The following is an 18,159-nucleotide window of genomic DNA, read 5'->3' as shown; positions in this document are numbered from 1 at the left end:
AGACTTGCCCTTCTGTGTACCAAATTCCCCATCAAGTGTCAAAAATTGTTTGCCAATAGACAAAAAAGCAAATAAATGAGTGGAACCAAATAAAACAAGAAATACCCAAATATCTGAAAAAGTTTAGAATGTGCTACTGATGACATATCATATTCGTAGAAAAATAATTATGTGTCAATGAAATATGTAATAATTATTCGTAGAAAACTAGCTGGATTTTTATGTCACAAAATAATTCCCTGATACAATATGGATTATTAATTTTAAATAATATAACATGAGAAAACACAAATCCTTCTGTATACATTTTATGTGGGCAAAGTTCTTAGGAAAGAATGAACTGAAAAAGAAGGCTTCATTTTTTCTTTTTCTCTTTTAGTTTTTAATTTTGTTCCTGGGGTTTGATCCCATTGCCTTGAGCTTGCTATTTGAGAGCTCTGCCACTAAGCTATATCCCAGAACTCCTGAACCCTAATTTAAATTAGGAAAAATACTTTTTTCCAGATGCACAAGTGACTTGTGGATATAGGAAAAAGGACTTTGTGTCCCTGGTAAGAGGACATTTAAGTTTAATGATAAATGAAATGCAGTTTTTAGCTACAAAACTTGTGAGGATGAAGAGTAGTGGTACGTATATTGCTGCTTAAGGGTTGAGTTGCTTATGACTACTCAAATGATAGTATTGTACATTTTAATAATGTGTATCTCTGCACATATCAATTTCTTTATACTAAATATTTTTAGGATGTTATAAAAGATGCAGATTGTCTTTCTGAGCATGACTTAATATAGCAGTTTGTTAGAAAGGACTCATAGAATTGATTGTAGTACGAAAATGCAGTGGATTCCTAGCATGGCATACATGTGTCCATTGGAGGAGACAAATATATAGATGTATGTTGACCTGGAAAGATGTCTTTTTGAATATCAAGTGAAAATGAAGCTTGATTGTACAGAGACACAAATAGATTGTGATCTCGTGTTAGGAACAAATATGTACAAAATGTAGTAAAATTTGTTATTTTCATCATTTAAAAAGTAAAAATTTCTTCTTTCATTTAATGTTTATATTATTTCCAATATTTGGCAAATCCCTCTTATCTTTCTATTTGTTTGTACCTTAGGTTCATTGACAGCAGTAAATATGCTCTGTATTAATGCAGTATTTTGACATTTTCTGTGTCCTGCTTGTTTTTAACTTCCATATGGGTAGGTTTGATAAAATTCCACATTGGCTTCTACTTTTCCTTTTTTTTAACCTGTTATTTTTACAATGAATATGTGTAAAATTTTAGTGAGAATTTCTTGTTAATAAAATAATCTTTGGGAGGAACAGGGATATGAGTCTTGTTTCTGTAGATTGCTATCATCAGCCAACTTTTAGCCTCTTCAGAAGAGAAGGTAATCTTTTCATCTGTGCTTGTAGATGTAAGTTCCTATACATTTCTTATACATGTATGTTTCATTCCTTACAGATTTGTTTCATAAATGCAATTGTAGGTTTATCATTTTGTTATAATTACATTCTTAAGAAAGTAAAAGAAATCAAATATAAATACTGTGAAATTATTGCTTTAATTTATTAAACTTTTGTTTAATAATGCTGAACTCCCCACCAGGCACCTAAATCTGTAATTCCAGGAACATGTGAGGCTGAGGCAGAAGGATCACAAGTTCAAAGCCAGTCTCAGCAATTTAGAGAGGCCCTTTGCAACTTAGGGAGACACTGTCTCAAAATAAAAAATAAAAAGGCTGTGGCTGTGGCTCAGTGTTTAAGTGCCCCTGGATTCAATTCCCAGTAGAGAATGACAAACAAACAAACAAAAAAAACCACACACTGAACTCCCCAAGTGTACTTTATCTGTTCTTTCATTTCATTTACTCACCATTCATATCCTGAATACCTATTATAGAGTTGACATATTTTACTATTTCTCAGGTCCTTGTTTCTTAAAAACTTCATGTTTCCCTAACTGGAGATTTAAAACTCAAGTAATAGAACTCAATTTGAAGGGAAGCATTTCCTCAGGCTTTTCAAACAAAAGCACTTCTGAAGATAAGAGTTTGTAAACTACCCATTTGAGAAGTTAAGATCACATTAATTCTGATATTAAGTATGGGATATATCTAATTTACTTAAGTGCTACAAATCTAAATACTGAACAAAGTGAAACATACTAATTCATTTGAATCATACATTCCCTTTGGCTTTATATTTCTTGAAAAAAAAAGCAAGAATAACTTTGCTTTAAATTTGGTCTTTTGCTGTTTTCTTATGCAGCCCTCTTTATCTATAGTACTTTTTATAACTAAAATTTATTTAAATTTCACTCATATGACTAGAACTGCCATTGACCAATTGTTTTATCACCTTTCACTTAAGGTAAGGCACCATGAATTGGTGATGATCCTTTATTTTAATATGTGGATTTACAGCATTCATTCACTCGGAATCCCATACTTGCCCTATAAAAAAGTTTTATAACTCCTGTTTTATACTATATTTTGTTTAAAATTTCATGGTTTTCATGGTAGTATCTATAAGAATTGGCTTATGGAATATGTTAATCTCTTTGAAATGGAACTGAATTTTAGAATTTATAAACTAATTGTTTTCAAAACTTTTATTTATATGAAAGACGTATATTCCCATTAGAATTTCTATAAGCTTCATTAGGTTACTCATAGTTAGAGGTGGATAGCATACACATTGTGCAAGCAATATTACATCTTTGTCTTCAGCTTTGTCTCTTAAACATGTGGGTGCTTTAGTTTTTCATGATGCTAAAAACAATTCATGTAGAACAGTATAAACCTTTTGTCGATACACAAAATTTCTGAATTCCATTTTATCTAAGATTATAAATAGCTTTAAGCAGCAATTCAAATGGAACTATAATTAAAAAAGAAATTTGGTAATGTGGATGTGCTGTATGGTTCCAGGATGATTATTATGAATACATTTTGTGTTAACTTTCTAACGTGTAAGATTAATATCTTTCATCTTATAATAGGAGAAAACACAGGTACCAAATGAATCAAAGTTCATTTGAAGACTATCTTTTTTATTGAATTATTTATTCTAATTTGTTGTATATGACAGCAAAATACAATTCATTTCATATTATACATATAGAGCACATCTTTTTCAAAGGCTTTGGCTGTACACAAAGTATTTTCATACCATTTGTGTCTTCATACATGTACTTAGGGCAATGATGTCTAACTCGGATCCACTGTCTTTCCTACACCCATGTCCCTTCCTTCCCCTCCCTCCCCTTTGCCCTATCTAGAGTTCCTCCATTTCTCCCATGTTCCCACCACCATCACCATGATGAGTCAGCATCCTCATAAGAAAACATTCAGCCTTTGTTTCGGGGGGCTTGGCTCACTTCACTTAGCATTATACTCTCCAACTCCAACTCATGGCAAATGCCATGATTTTATTCTCTTTTAATACTGAGTAATATTCCATTGTGTATACATACCAAAGTTCCCGTATCCATTCATCTACTGAAGGACATCTAGATTGGTTCTACAATTTAGGCATTGTGAATTATGCCAATATAAGCACTAACGTGGCTGTATCACTGTAGGATGCTGGTTTTATGTCCTTTGGGTATAAACCAAGGAGTGGGATAGCTGGGTCAAGTGATGGTTCAATTCCAAGTTTTCAAAGGAATTTCCATACCTCTTTGCAAATTGGCTACACCAATTTGCAGTCCATGCACCAAGGTATGAGTGTGCCTTTTCCCCCATATGCTAGCCAACACTTATTGTTGCTTTTTTTCTTGATAATTGCCATTCTGACTGGAGTGAGTTGAAATCTCTGATTGCATTTCTCTAATTGTTAAAGATGTTGAACATTTTTTCATATATTTGTTGATTGATTGTATATCCTATTCTGAGAAGTATGTTTTCAGTTCCTTGGCCCATTTATTGATTGGGTTATTTTATTTTTTATTTTTTTGGTGTTGACATTTTTGAGTGCTTTATATATCCTAGAGATCAGTGCTGTATCTGATGTGCCTGTGGTAAAGATTTGTTCCCATTCTGTAGGCTTTCTATTCACTTCACTGATTGTTTCTTATGATAAGAAAATGTTTAGTTTAATTCCATCCTATTTGTTGATTCTTGGTTTTTAATTCTTGTGTTTTAGGAGTCTTAGTAAGGAAATTGGGGCCTAATCTGACATGATGGAGATTTGGGCCTACTTTTTTGAAGCCTCTCTTTTAAATATTTTCCTAGTGGAGTGGGAGTATCTTATATTGTTGTCTAGGATCTTGAACTATATAGAAAGAGAATCAACAGGGTTTGTGAAGGATGGAGGTACCTCCCATGTTATTGGATAAATCTTAGAACTGTACTCCTGTTACTTGATGGGATGTGGTGGTAATCACATAATACATTGTAAGGTGAAAGAGCAGTTCATGTGGAAGTGAAGGGTGCTAGAAGGAAGAGGCTGCTCTTATTTTATTTTATATGGTATATGTTTATGTTCCTGAGGTCTAAGATTTTCAGTTCTATTGAGAAATAAGCAAAATTGTTAATAAATTGTTCTTGTTGTTTTCCAGGATGGCTGCACACCACTTTTACTTGCCCTACAGGAAAACAAACACCATATTGCAGAATTTTTAATTAAGGTGAAAGCAAATATACATGCTATCCTATCTTGTAACAGCCTACCATGTGCTCATCATTAATTTCCCTCTAGCTGCTATCCTCATACTTTAACTCTCAGGTCACTATTATTTCTAGAAAAGTCATCTCCAACACCATTATCTACATTTGAACTTACTAGAAATTTACAGAATAATTATGGCATCCAAGAATAAAATCTTTTTTAGAGAATGATCAACACATTCCAGGAAGACTTTCTAAAGCAGACAATTGTCCTTAAAGAAGAAAGGAAATTTGTCATAATAGAGGACAAAGTTATTTCAGAAATAAAGGACAGGTAAAGATTGATAAAGGGTAATAATATCAGTCAGTCTGAAAACAATTGGTGATGAACAGGGCTTGTTTTAATGTTGCTGTTCAGAGGTGGAACATAGTAAACAGTGTGGATCTTCATGTTTCTATGGTATTTTAATATTTTTTTCTGAGAACTTTTTCCTTGTCTTGAGTGGTGAATCTTTGAGATGCCTGTGTGCATTGATCTGATGATATCTAGTGTCTCAAGAGATTTTTTGAAATTTTGGATGAGTAAAAGTACTTCCTTCAGAAGTCAGTATTTGCTGGGGACATTGAGAACTTCTGTAATAACAGTTACTTGGGAGACAATTGCAGTTTGGGCACTTCAGAGAGGCAGGATCTCAAAATAATATAAAAGGTCTAGGGAAGAAATTCAGTGCTAGGATATTTGCCAAGTATACATAAGTCTTGAGTTCAATTCCATGACAACCACACCAAAATAACAGCAATGCAAAATACAACCCAAACATGCCACTAAAATTTAAGCTTAAATTAAATGCATATTTGGGAAAAAATAAGTAAATTATTACTAGAGGTATTTATTTAAATTTGATAGAGTCCTTTCTTTAAAAGAAGTGGTCTATTAATCTATACATTTGTCAGCAGAACCACACAGGTAAAGGGAACAGATAGAAACCAATTTCTTAGTACTTTGCCAGATTTTCAACTGATTTTTTTTTAATCAAGAAAAGTTTTAACAAAGGATAATTAGACTTTGTAAACTCTTTCTGACCTGAAAGAAGCAACATCAATACTGTACTATTTCTTTTTAATATGAGATAATTTAAACTTTTTATCAAAACCAGTTTCTTATTCATACACTAAAATAAATTAGTCAATGGAATGATTTCAATATTCAATGCTGAATAATACCATGTGTATTTGTAAAAAAAAATTATATCAGGTTTTATTAAATGTTTTCTTTTGGTGTAAAATGAAATGTTGGGTCAGGTAACCTGAAGTTTCTTCCTAGTGGGAATATGCACATTACCTAGTGTGTTGTCAGTGAATATGTCTCTTTGTGCTTCATTCTGGTTTTACAGTGTCAGTATCCATATGGAGATAAAAGTACAGCTTAATCTGGAGAGTGTATATGAGGGTCTAGTTTGAAATATTTTGATTTTCATTAGGCGATTGTCTTATTTTTAGTCATTGATCTAAAAACTATAAATTTTGATGTCTTACTAGATTGTGGTTATAAAACCTTATGCCACTCATTATTTATATTAACCTTACCAGGTTTGTTTTGGGAGTCTTCTGAAGATGTTTCATATTCATTCATCTGAAAACTTATCTGGTGATGCAAGTCAAAGTGAAAAACACAAAGTAAAATAACATGTAGAAGGTAAGAGTTATATATAAAAATAATTCATGAGATGGGATATTTATTTTCAACCTGACCACCAGTATATTCTAATAGTTGAAGAAATGTATTATTGAAATTGTATTGAGGGAAAAAACAGTGAGAAGTTTATAAGTTTTATAGCATCAGGTTTTCTGAGGGGTAGGGGGATTTTCTGTACTTTTGCTGTCTTTCTTACTGTTGCAAAACCAATGAATTGATTCTGATGATATAGAGCAATGTTTTGTTTACCATAACTACATATAAACCCATATAGTCCACTATGTATGTATATAATTTAACATCATCATCTAAAATGTTACTACTTCCTAGAACAGTAAGTAACATAGAGAAACAGAATGGGAAAGAGGGAAAAAAAAACAGATTGTTTTGGGGTGAATGCTAAAGTCATCATTTGTTCAAATGTCCACTGAAAAGTGTGATTTGTATACAGCTTATAACAGGGAGGAGAACAGGAGGAGCCTGTGGCTAGCTCCAAATAGGAAGTTGAGGTAGAGAATTTGGAAATGAATCAGTATAGCCCAAGAATCTCAACATTTAATGAACCATCTGCTGGGGACAAGTCCAGAATGCACATTGAGATTCAGTGGTTCTTTGATTCTACCTTTTCTAATACAATCTAAGGTGATTCTGCTCCCTAGACCACATACTGGGTAGCAAAGGAATTCCTTGAGAGAAATATCAGTGAAGACCATTGGATCATAGTTCAGGCTATAACTGGATTATTGAAAAACATCAATCTTGTTTATAATCTGAGTATATCTCTTGACATGTGGGGAGGAGGCAGAAATTATGAAACTGAGACAATAAATTTCATGTGGCTTCAGTATATTTGCATCAATAAAAGATGAGATTTTAATGGTCCTGAGTTTATTGGAAGATGTGGGGCTGCTAATATTGTGTAATCTACAGCTACTCATTTCTCCTCTCCTTAATGACCAGGTATTGAGAATGGGTGTTGCATCATGTATTTGTTCACATGAGATACATATCATTTCAGAAACTTTGGTTATATTATTAAAGATAGCTTATTTTTTTTATTTTTGGGGAATGGTGGTACTGTGAATTAACCCCATGAACTTGGACCTGCTGTGGTTACACTCTGTTTGTGAATAACATTCTCATTCTTAGATAGCTAATTTTCTGATAACATCCTTTAAAGACTAACATGATATACCAAAGCAGATTAATTTTCTAAGTGGAAGACTTTGTAGAGTTAATTCCTTGAACTCAGTAATTGTCATTTTAAGTATAATGATTTTGAATCATAATTGTTCTTAATATGTGATAACTCTTTGATACATGCTCTCTTCTTTGTGATTACCACATTTTAATATTTTAATCTTATTATACTTTATTTGTCAGATGTGGTTCCTAGGTCTTCTCTCATAAGTGGATCAAGAAATGATAACATGCCTAAACCAGAGGAAACAAGAATTATCAGTATACCCATGTCTCCCATAGGTATGGAAAAACAAGAATAGTTTCATGAGCTGTCATTCCAAAAGTATACCTGAGCTGATCAGTATAGAGAATTTCCTTTGATGAGCTATGAATTGTACTATTCCCTGGACTCTTATGACAACTTTGTACTACTAAACTTGCAGAAGAAATGGAGGGACAGGACACACAAAAATAATATGATGGAATAAATACTTTTTATGTTACATTAAAGATACACACTGTTACATTCTGAAATCAACTTTCACATTTAGCCTGTGGAGGTCCTGCTTTTGCCCTCAAATTAAAGGTCACTCTCCCCATCAATCTTCTTGTTTTGGGTAATAAACACACATTCCTCATTTATTTTGTTCATTGGAGACATAATCTTACTTTTGGAAATTTAACTCATATTCTTGGTCTTCTTCAGTACATTTTGATTATGTGACTCTACCAACCACAAAAGGATACACACCCAAAAGTATTGTAGTCATTATCAAAGCTAAGCACAGTGATTCAGCTCCATACTAATTCAGCAGGAATGGATGAGTTTTTGTCCCATTAATGTTTCATGATATATTTCTCTTTTGCTTTTCAGTGTCACAAGAGAAATTACCTAAGGTAAAGGTAATTCTATTTTTATTTGTATCTTGAATTATTAATTGCACATGGTTGGAGAATATAATATTTATTTCCTTTTTTTCCAAACACATCCAGCTTACCACTACCATGAAAGATTCTTTTCCAAATTAAGCAGTAGGGATCAAGCACGTAAGGAAACTCAAACCTGGTAAATTTCACAGTACAAATTCTCTAAAATGAATTATATTAAAGCATGTGAATTGATATGCTCTTCCTATTCTTAATTTTTTTTCCCCCACATTGAAATGATGATTTTGCATAATTGTGGCCAGTGTCAATCTTGGCACCCATGATCCAAAGTAGATATTAATAAGCAAAAGAAAGTTTTTGAGTCTTAACATTTATCTCAGATATTTCTATGTTTTAAGCTCTGTTATTGGAGTCACTATACTTTTTAGGACTTCCCAGAGGTGGATTATTGAGCCATAATTTTTCCCCAATGTTGAAATATTTTTAATGGAGAGAGTAGGCAGTGAGGCCTAATATAATTCCAGCTTCTTATAAGATTGAGGCAGAAGTTTCACTTGATAACAGGAGTTCAATGCCAGTCTGGGAAACAGGGAAAACTCATCTCTTCAAATAATCAATTTTATTTCCTTTATGACATCCAGACTGTCGAGAAATTGCACTGAGGGTGTTGTATATTGTGTCACACTTTATGTGATGCCCATAATACTCATGTGATCAGGACTGCAATTAAAAAATCAAACAACATTTTGTATACATCTATTTAAGCTTCTTAGACCTTTAGAATTGTACTGTATTTTGTAGAGAACAGTCATTCACGTCATTTGAAGAGTGACCATGAGTGATAAATTCAAAGTTACTAATGTATATCACTAATGTTTTTCCTCTCATTTTGTCACTAATTCTTTGTTTTGTTTTTTGATTTCTATGGTGGGGATAAAATCCCATTTATCTTTAGTTTTAAAGAGGTGCTTTTCCACTAAGATTCAGCACCAGTCATCTATGATTTTTTTAATTGGCTGTTTTTAATTTTTTCATAAACTTAGGATTCATTTAGATACAATTATGAAATTATGGAATATTTTTTGCTCCAGTTCAGATCCCAGTATTTTACCTTGCCCTCCTTAACTTTTTTCACCTGTTCCTAGGTCTGCTTTTTCCCCTGTATTCTATTATTTTGTGTATTTATTTGATTATCTTCTCTATTTATTTATTTGTGGTACTAAGGATTGCCACATTCTCAGCATTTTTACTTTTTATTTTGAGATAGGATCTCACTAGGTTGCTTATACTCTCACTAAGTTACTCAGGCTGGTTTCAAAAGTGCCATCTTTCCACATCCTATTGCTGAGCCACTGGGATGACGGGCATGCACTACCACACCTGACCATGTTTGTTTGTTTGTTTCTTTGTTTATATTATTGTCTTGCATATATACCTAATGTTGAGATTCACTGTGGTATATTCATATATGGACATGAGAAACTTATGTCAGCTTCATTCTGTTTTTCTTCCCTTATCCCATCTCTTCTCCCCTACCCCCAGGCCCCTTCATCTAATCCATGGAACTTTCTTCTACTTTAATGGAATCCTCCTCCCCCCACACACCTTTTTTCTTTCTTTCTCACTTTTCTTTTTCCCCCTCTTATTTTGGACTAGCTTCCACATGTCAGAGAAAACTTTTGACCTTTGACTTTTCAAACCTATTTTACTTCAATTATCTGATACTCTCCAGTTCCATCCACTTACCAACAAATGCCATAATTTTATTCTTCTTTATGGCATACTAATACTCTGTTATGTTTAGTTATCACATTTTCTTTAGGAATAACCCAATCATTTAATGGGGAAAAGATCTAAACAGATACTTCTCAAATTAAGACATATAAAAATATGCTTAACATCTCTAGCAATCAGGGAGATGCAAGTCAAAATTACACTGAGATTTCACCTCACTTCTGTCAAAATGGAAATTATTAAGCATACAAATAATAATAAGTTTGGGGAAAGATATGGGGAGGAGGTAGACTCAAACGTTGTTGGAATTGCAAATTAGCGCAGCCTCTTATAAAACTATGAAGGTTTCTCAAAAAACACTATGAATGGCATATGATCCAGCTTTCCAACTCCTTGGAATATATCCAAAATTTCTAAAATCAGCACACCATAGGGAAATAGGTTCACAATGTTTACAGCAGCACAGTTTGTAATTGCCAAGCTATGGGGAATAAACCAAGGTAACCTTCAAGAGATGAATGTTAAGGAAAATGTGATGTATATATATACAACTGGGGAGCACTGTGCTGGCTTCCTGTGTTCATGAACCCTCATCCTCCAGGACCTTGAAACTGCTGGAGTGGAGCAAGTATTTCTCCCTCTTTGAGGATGAGCTCAATCCATGAGTCACCACCACAAAAAGACTTCTAGGCCTGGCCACTGATGGGTTTCATCCTGAGAAGCAACTCAGGCCCAGGGGATCCCAACACAAATGCAGCCTGCTCCCTGGGCTTGTGGGATATACACACAACACAATGTCACTATAATAAGGGGACCCTGGGCCAGTTCAAAGGGGATTTCATTCCCAGTTCTATTAATAGTCATGAGCAGAGCATAATTTTCCACAGACTTTGATTTGTACTTTTATTAAGTTAGTGAACCATAATCTTCCCTGGGGACTGAAAATTTAGAATCCTATGTGATCCTTAGAATGTTCTCTCCATTTAGGCCCCTGTCATCTTTATTTTTCTCTATTGTCTTTTACTTATTCATCTCCCCCCTCTTATGCATATACCCCTCATTTCTATCCTGACCACAACATTAGTGTGGTTTGTTCCGATGCATGTATACCTGTGAACCTCTATTGAGAATATTTCTGTCTAAGCACTTTAAACTTACATAGAAAATGTTGATAGAATGAGTTCTATTCAAATATTTTTATCATTTTCTTCATTTTCCCCTGTCCTCTGCTATTCCTCCTCACCATCCCAATATTTTAGACAAACATATACCCTACTTAAGAGTTGCCACCCTCTCTTCTAATTGCGATCATGCTCTCATCCTTTGTTTCTCTCTGGCAAGTATGCTCATACTTTAACTCTCAGCTTAGAACTACTTTAAGAAAAATTATCCCCATACCATTTATCTACATTAGCATTTACCAGGTGCTAATTATGGGGTCAAGGAAATAAAGGCTGGGTACACAAAGTTGATTTTCTCTACTTCACAAGTAAAAGAAATTTACATGTAGAGAAATAATTTACAATTTAAGCCATAAAGGTGTAGAAAAATGCTGAAATATGCCCTAAGGAAAGAAGCTCATTTTTTTTAAATTAATTTTTATTGTAGGTTGTTCAAAACATTACATAGTTCTTGATATATCATATTTCACACTTTGATTCAAGTGGGATATGAGCTCCCATTTTTACCCCATATACAGATTGCAGAATGAGAGAACAACAGCCCAAATCAAGGAAGTATTCATAGAACACCACATCTTTAGAGTAGAAAAAGTGTGGACAAACAAAATGTGGCAGAGTGTTCATTGTAAAGGAGTAAAAAGTACCAGGCACTTTGGAAACCATTAAAGATGCACAGGGCTTGGTTAAAACTTACTATTAGGAAGTAGAAAGTAATGTAGAGTGTGGATTTTTATGTTTCTAAGGCATTGAAAAGTTTTGGTTCTAAGGATATATCATTTTATGTTCAGTGGGTGAATTTGTAGATGAATAGTTGGGGTATTTGTTTGCACTGAAGCTAACAATATCCAGTTCTCCCCAAGGATTAGTTGAAGTTTGAGGTCAATAGAAATATATTCTAAGGAAGTCACTGGCTCAGCAGAGCACATCTGTGTAAGCCCAGGTGTTCAGGTGGTTGAGGCCAGGTGGATAGCTAGTTTCAGGTTATTCAGGGAAACTCAGTGAGACCCCATCTCAGAAGAAAATCAAAAGTAAAAAAACGGATGAATCTCAGTAGTGTGCTAAGAATTCAATGGAATGAGTGTGACATAATTTTCCTGTGTATACATGTGAAAAGACCACAGAGAATCTCATCACTGTTTTCATCCACAAAAATGGCATTCTAATTAGAATAAGATATGGCTCATATAATTATACAATGATACCAAAATAAATATTCCTGTCAAAAAACAAAACATGCACAAGGCATTGGATTTAGTACAAAGTGCCACATTATAAGTAATAACTATGCAGGTAGTGTTTAAATTCAATTTCTGATTGATAAAATAAATGTTATTATTAGTACTAGTCATTTTAATCTTATTCTATGATTGCTCTTCTGACTGTTTAAGTAGTGTAAATAGACATATACATTTGTTGGCAAAAACATCTTTAAAAGTAAAAACAGAAGACAAGAAAATGTGCTTGATGACCCTGAAAATAAGCAGCCACAGTATGCAATCATGTAAACTTCAAACCCATTTTTCGTGCTACTTTCCTTGCTTCAAGAATTTAGATTAATCCAAATGAAATTGTCTTTCAGAATAGTCTTTTAGTATCCTAAGGTGAATGAAAACTATAGAATATTGAAGAAATAAATTCATTCTTAAGGTAGCTATAGTGTCAAAAATTCAATACAATTCAATACAGTCCCCATCAATACACCAATCATGTTTTCCAAAAACTAGAAAAAAAAACAGTTCTAAAATTAATTTGGAAGAAAAGAGGACTCAAAATAGCCAAAGCAATCCCAAGTTAAAAAAGCAATGCTGGAGACATCACAATACTTGAGTTCAAATTACACTACTGAGCTATAGTTAACAAAAAATGATGGTACTGTCATAACAAAGACACATACATGAATGGTACAGAGAAGAAGACAGAGACAAACCCACACCCATGCAGGCATCTGATCCTTGACACAGGTGCCAAAAACATAGTAGAGGAAACATATCCTTTTTAACAAAAGGTGCTGGGAAAACTGTTTTTCCAAGAGTAGGAGAATGTCACTAGTGCATTGTCTTACACTCTGACCTGTAGACCAACTCAATAGTGGATCAAAGACCTAGGAATTAGAACAAAACCTATGTAATTTCTGAAAGAAAACATCAGGTCAACACTCCAACATTTAGGCACAGGCAACTACTTTCTCACTAGGACCCCTAAAGCTCATAAAATGATGCCAAGAATTAATTAAAGGGATGGCTTCAAATTTGAAAGATACTGCACAGAAAAGATAAGAATGAGGAATGTGAAAGAGAACCTACAGAATGGGAGTAATCTTTGCTTGCTACTCTTCTGACAGAGGATTAATACCTAGAATATAGAAAAAAAATATTTACTCCACAAAATAGAAGAGCCCAATTAATAAATGGCCAATGAATTAAACACTTTTCAAAAGAAGAAATAAAATGGCTGACAAATATATGAACAAAAGTCCAACATAGTCATAAGGGAAATGCAAACCAAAACTACACTGAGATTTTATTTCACACCAGTCTGAATGTCAGACATCAATAATATTAATAATAATAAATTTTGGAGAGGATGTGGAGAAAAAGGAACACTTTATTTTGAGGGAGGGATTATCAATTACTAAAACCTTTATAAAATCAGTTTGGAAGCTTCTCAAAAGTATAGGAATAGAATCACCACATAACAAAGCTATACCACTCCTAGGTTTATATCCTAAAGGAACAAAAAGATCATACTGTAATGATGAGCACAAGTCACAATGGTTCACACTTTGGGAACAGCATAGGTATCTGCCACACACACATACTACAAAATTTATTATGGAGGCTCTTCAAAAGACTAGGCCTGGAGTCAGCATGTGACACAGCTATACTAATCCTCAGTATTTTTCCTAAAGAATTAAAATAACCATACTACAGTGATACATACATGCCATGTTTATAGCAACACAATTCATAATAATCAAACTATGGAACCAGTTTAGGTTTCCATCAGCGGATGAATGGGTGAAGAGAATGTGGTGTACATACACAATGGCATTTTATTCAGCCATAAATACAAATAAAATTTTGTCATTTGCAGGAAACGTAATGAAATAGTGACCATTATATTAAGTGAAATAAGTCACACTCAGAAGATCAAGGGGCACATTTTTGCACTCATGTGAAAGCTAGAGAGAAAAAAGGAAAAGAAAAGTGAGGGGAAAAACTCAAAAAATTTAAAGAGAGATCCTTAGAAAGCAGGGAGTTGAATGAGGAAGAGGAGAAGTGCTGGGGGGCAATACTGGTCAAATTATATTGATTATTTGGCACATATATGGTTGTATAATAAATCCCATCATCATATATAACTATAGACAACTATAGTAAACCAATAAAAAGTGTGGGGAATAAAAATCAAAGTGGAAAAGACTTTCAAATTTCCCATGAATACATTAGTTTTACTCCCAGGGCGATAATGAGGCTACTTGCTAATATATCCTGCTGTAATTATGGAGAGTGAAATGTGTATTTGAGTGAGCTCCTTCACTCTTGATATCCCAGGATCCAAATGAGAAAAGAACATGAAATGAAAATGAGAGAGAAGTGTTGAGTGCAACAAAGGGAAATCTTCCTACTGATACCGAGGCCCACAATGTCACACCCCTAATTCTGGCTGTTTAATGTAAAATCCAAGTAGTAAATATTGAACAGAGCACAACTTGTGTCATCTTTTAACTTCTTCCAGTCATATACGGTATGCAAATATTAGGTAGCAAAGAGTGGACAAAAATAAAAGCACAGAATGAAGAATGGTTTTTTGCAGTTTTGAAAAATGTTGTTTGTTCAATTCAAACAGAAATTACAAAAATTTAATGATGTATAAAATTAAAAAACAGAAAGATTATTATGAACTAATGTCATGAAAATCTAACTAAGTCAATTGATGATATCAGTGATGAGAGCAAAACTAATTTTCTTATCTTTGGCCTTAAACTGTCATTAAAGGTGGAAATAACAAGGAAGAAGTACAAAATTAATCAGATTGAAGTGTCACGAATCCTGCTTCATAGTGAGGAGGACACTGCTGACAATGGTGATGAAGTCATCGAACAAAAAAAGAACAGAAATGCTGATCACCAAAGGTATTTTCTTAAGAAAAATGAATAACAATGATGGGTAAGGGAAAGGCAATACTCCCAGTAGTAAATAAGCCATGAGATGCCATTTTTTATATATATATTGACATGCTTATTTTAAAATGATAACCAACTTTGGCAATTATGAGGATAAATACATTCTCATGTCCTGTTGATGATAAATGAAATTTGTCAGTATTTTTGCAAGGATGATTTAGTTACATGCACCAAAATTTCAAATATTATTCCATAAATCTACCAGCTTTCATTCTATTACTTATCTTTCTGGAACAGGAAAACATGATTTACAAATGTGTGCATAAACACATTTTTTAAAGACATGTATTCTATATCATACAAAATGTACAAAGGTGAATATATCTGATATATGCAACATGTCCACTGAAGACATGCAATGTACATGCTAAGCACATTTATGGAAACATAGTATATATTAAATGTGTATGTTAAGGGCATTCAGTGTGGCATTGTCATATCAAATAGGGGTTAGTTTAAATAGTCTTCATAAGGAAAGAGTTAAATTGTCATATCTATAAAATAATGAACCCCACAAGCCCTTAAAATGAAATTTGTTCTCAATTGCACTGTTTATTTCACAAGTAAAGTAAATTTAATGCAGTTATTTCAATGACACTCTTAATCACAATTTTGTTTTAATATCCACTTTGAGTTACAAAAGGAAGCTGCCTGCTGCACTGGCACTCTGCCTTGTTATAGTAGTGCTACTCACGAGTAGATTTGGGGTACCTGTTCCCAGATTAATCTGAATATTGTGAATGCATTGCACATGGGGGTCAATATTTTGTCAATACTTTATTATATTGAATAAAATGTGTTAAAACTTCCATCAAGTCTTCAATATACTGAAGTGAGAATTGGCAAACTTTTTGTGCGAAGAGTCAGATGGTAAATACTTTAGTCTTTGTGGACCAGAGTGTCAATGAAACACATTATAGTCACTACGGGCTGGGTATGGAGTGCATTTCACTAAAACTTTGTTTGTTCAGCATGCCCATGACTCTGGGTTCGATTCCTAGCACCACAAAAATAAAAACAAAACAGTAAAACTTTCTTTAGAAAAATATGCAAAATGATGGAATTGGCCCACAGGCACTAATTTGTGGACTGTATGCTTAATTCAAAATTAGCTAATGAAGTGAATCTTCCTTGTAAAAATCAATTGCATGTATGCAGTTATATTTTTTTATGAGAGAGAGAAAGAGGAGAGTGAGAGAGAGACACACAGAGAGAGAAATTTTTTTTAATATTTATTTTTCAGTTTTCAGTGGACACAACATCTTTATTTTTATATGGTGCTGAGGATTGAACCCAGTGCCCCTACGCATACCAGGCGAGCACTTTACTATTACCCATCCCAGGCCATTATCTTTTTTAAAGGTAATATATTGGAGCATGCATCCCACCACATTTTTCAACGGTGACTTAATATACAACTTAAAAAGTGTGAGTTTGTATGTTAGATTTTATTTGGAATTGTTGTATTTTTATTACTGTTATATAATTCAATGCTTTAATATAAATAATAACTTTGTATTTGCATACTATAACATATCTTAGAAATAGAAGATTTGATTTAAGCAAGTATAGTGCCTATTTTGTCTTTCTGTGTTGATTATCTGTCTATATGAGCAAATGATAATATGTTTATATAATACATATTTAAGATATTTTAAGGGTAATTTTGGATTAGTTTGTAGTTTTATGCACTAATGATTTAATAACTTCACTTAATGTGTTTCACTGGCACATATGTAGTTGAAAAAAATTAAAGCATCACAAACATACTTTGAAATCATTATGTGAGGATTAAAAAATGCAGTTAACTTAAAAAAAACATTAGTTCATACCCAACTATGCCACTTAGCTAGGAGGTTATAGAAAGAGGTATCTATACTTACTGAGCTACATTCCTTTTACCATTGTTTATTTATTTTTTTATTACTTGTTTACTGTGATTCCAGGAATAGAGCCCAGGACTTTCAGCATAATAGACAAGCCCTCTACCATTGTGCTACATCCCCAGCCCTCCATTCGTGTTTGAACTCCAGTATTTTCCCTCCAGCCTTTCCTCCAAAATTGTTTTTGCCAACTTTTCTTCCAGTTTTCACTTACAAATATTTAGAAACAATTTCTTCCATACATTCTTACTTACCCTATTAGCAATATTGGACCCCATGGAAACCTCCTCTAGCACACTTTTTTCACCTGACTTTTCAGGATGTTACTCATCTCCCTGGGTTTCCTCCCACCTTTTGTGACCCTCCAGCCTAGTCTGTTTTATTAGTTTCTCTATATAGTCAGCAAATGGGTCTCCTTCTCAATTTCTATTTTTTCTTAAGAAAGGGAGAAAAGAGAGAGGGAGGGGGAAAGAGAGAGAGAGAGATGGAGAGAGAGAGAGAGAGAGAGAGAGATAATATTTTTTAATATTTATTTTTCAGTTTTCGGTGGACACAACATCTTTATTTTATTTTATGAGGTGCTGAGGATGGAACCCAGCGCCCCGCGCATGCCAGGCGAGCGTGGTACTGCTTGAGCCACATCCCCAGCCCTCCTTGTCTCTTTTTAAATCCTCTTTCCATGGATTCTTAGAACAATGGACCAGTTAGACCAAGTTAGATTGTTCTTTCTCTGCTCACAGCATTCTGGTGGCCCCCATTTCACTTGGAGTCCATGTAAAAAGTCTT

Source organism: Callospermophilus lateralis, chromosome 12, assembly GCF_048772815.1.
Source record: "Callospermophilus lateralis isolate mCalLat2 chromosome 12, mCalLat2.hap1, whole genome shotgun sequence".
NCBI lineage: Eukaryota > Metazoa > Chordata > Mammalia > Rodentia > Sciuridae > Callospermophilus > Callospermophilus lateralis.
This window is presented reverse-complemented; position numbering follows the sequence as displayed.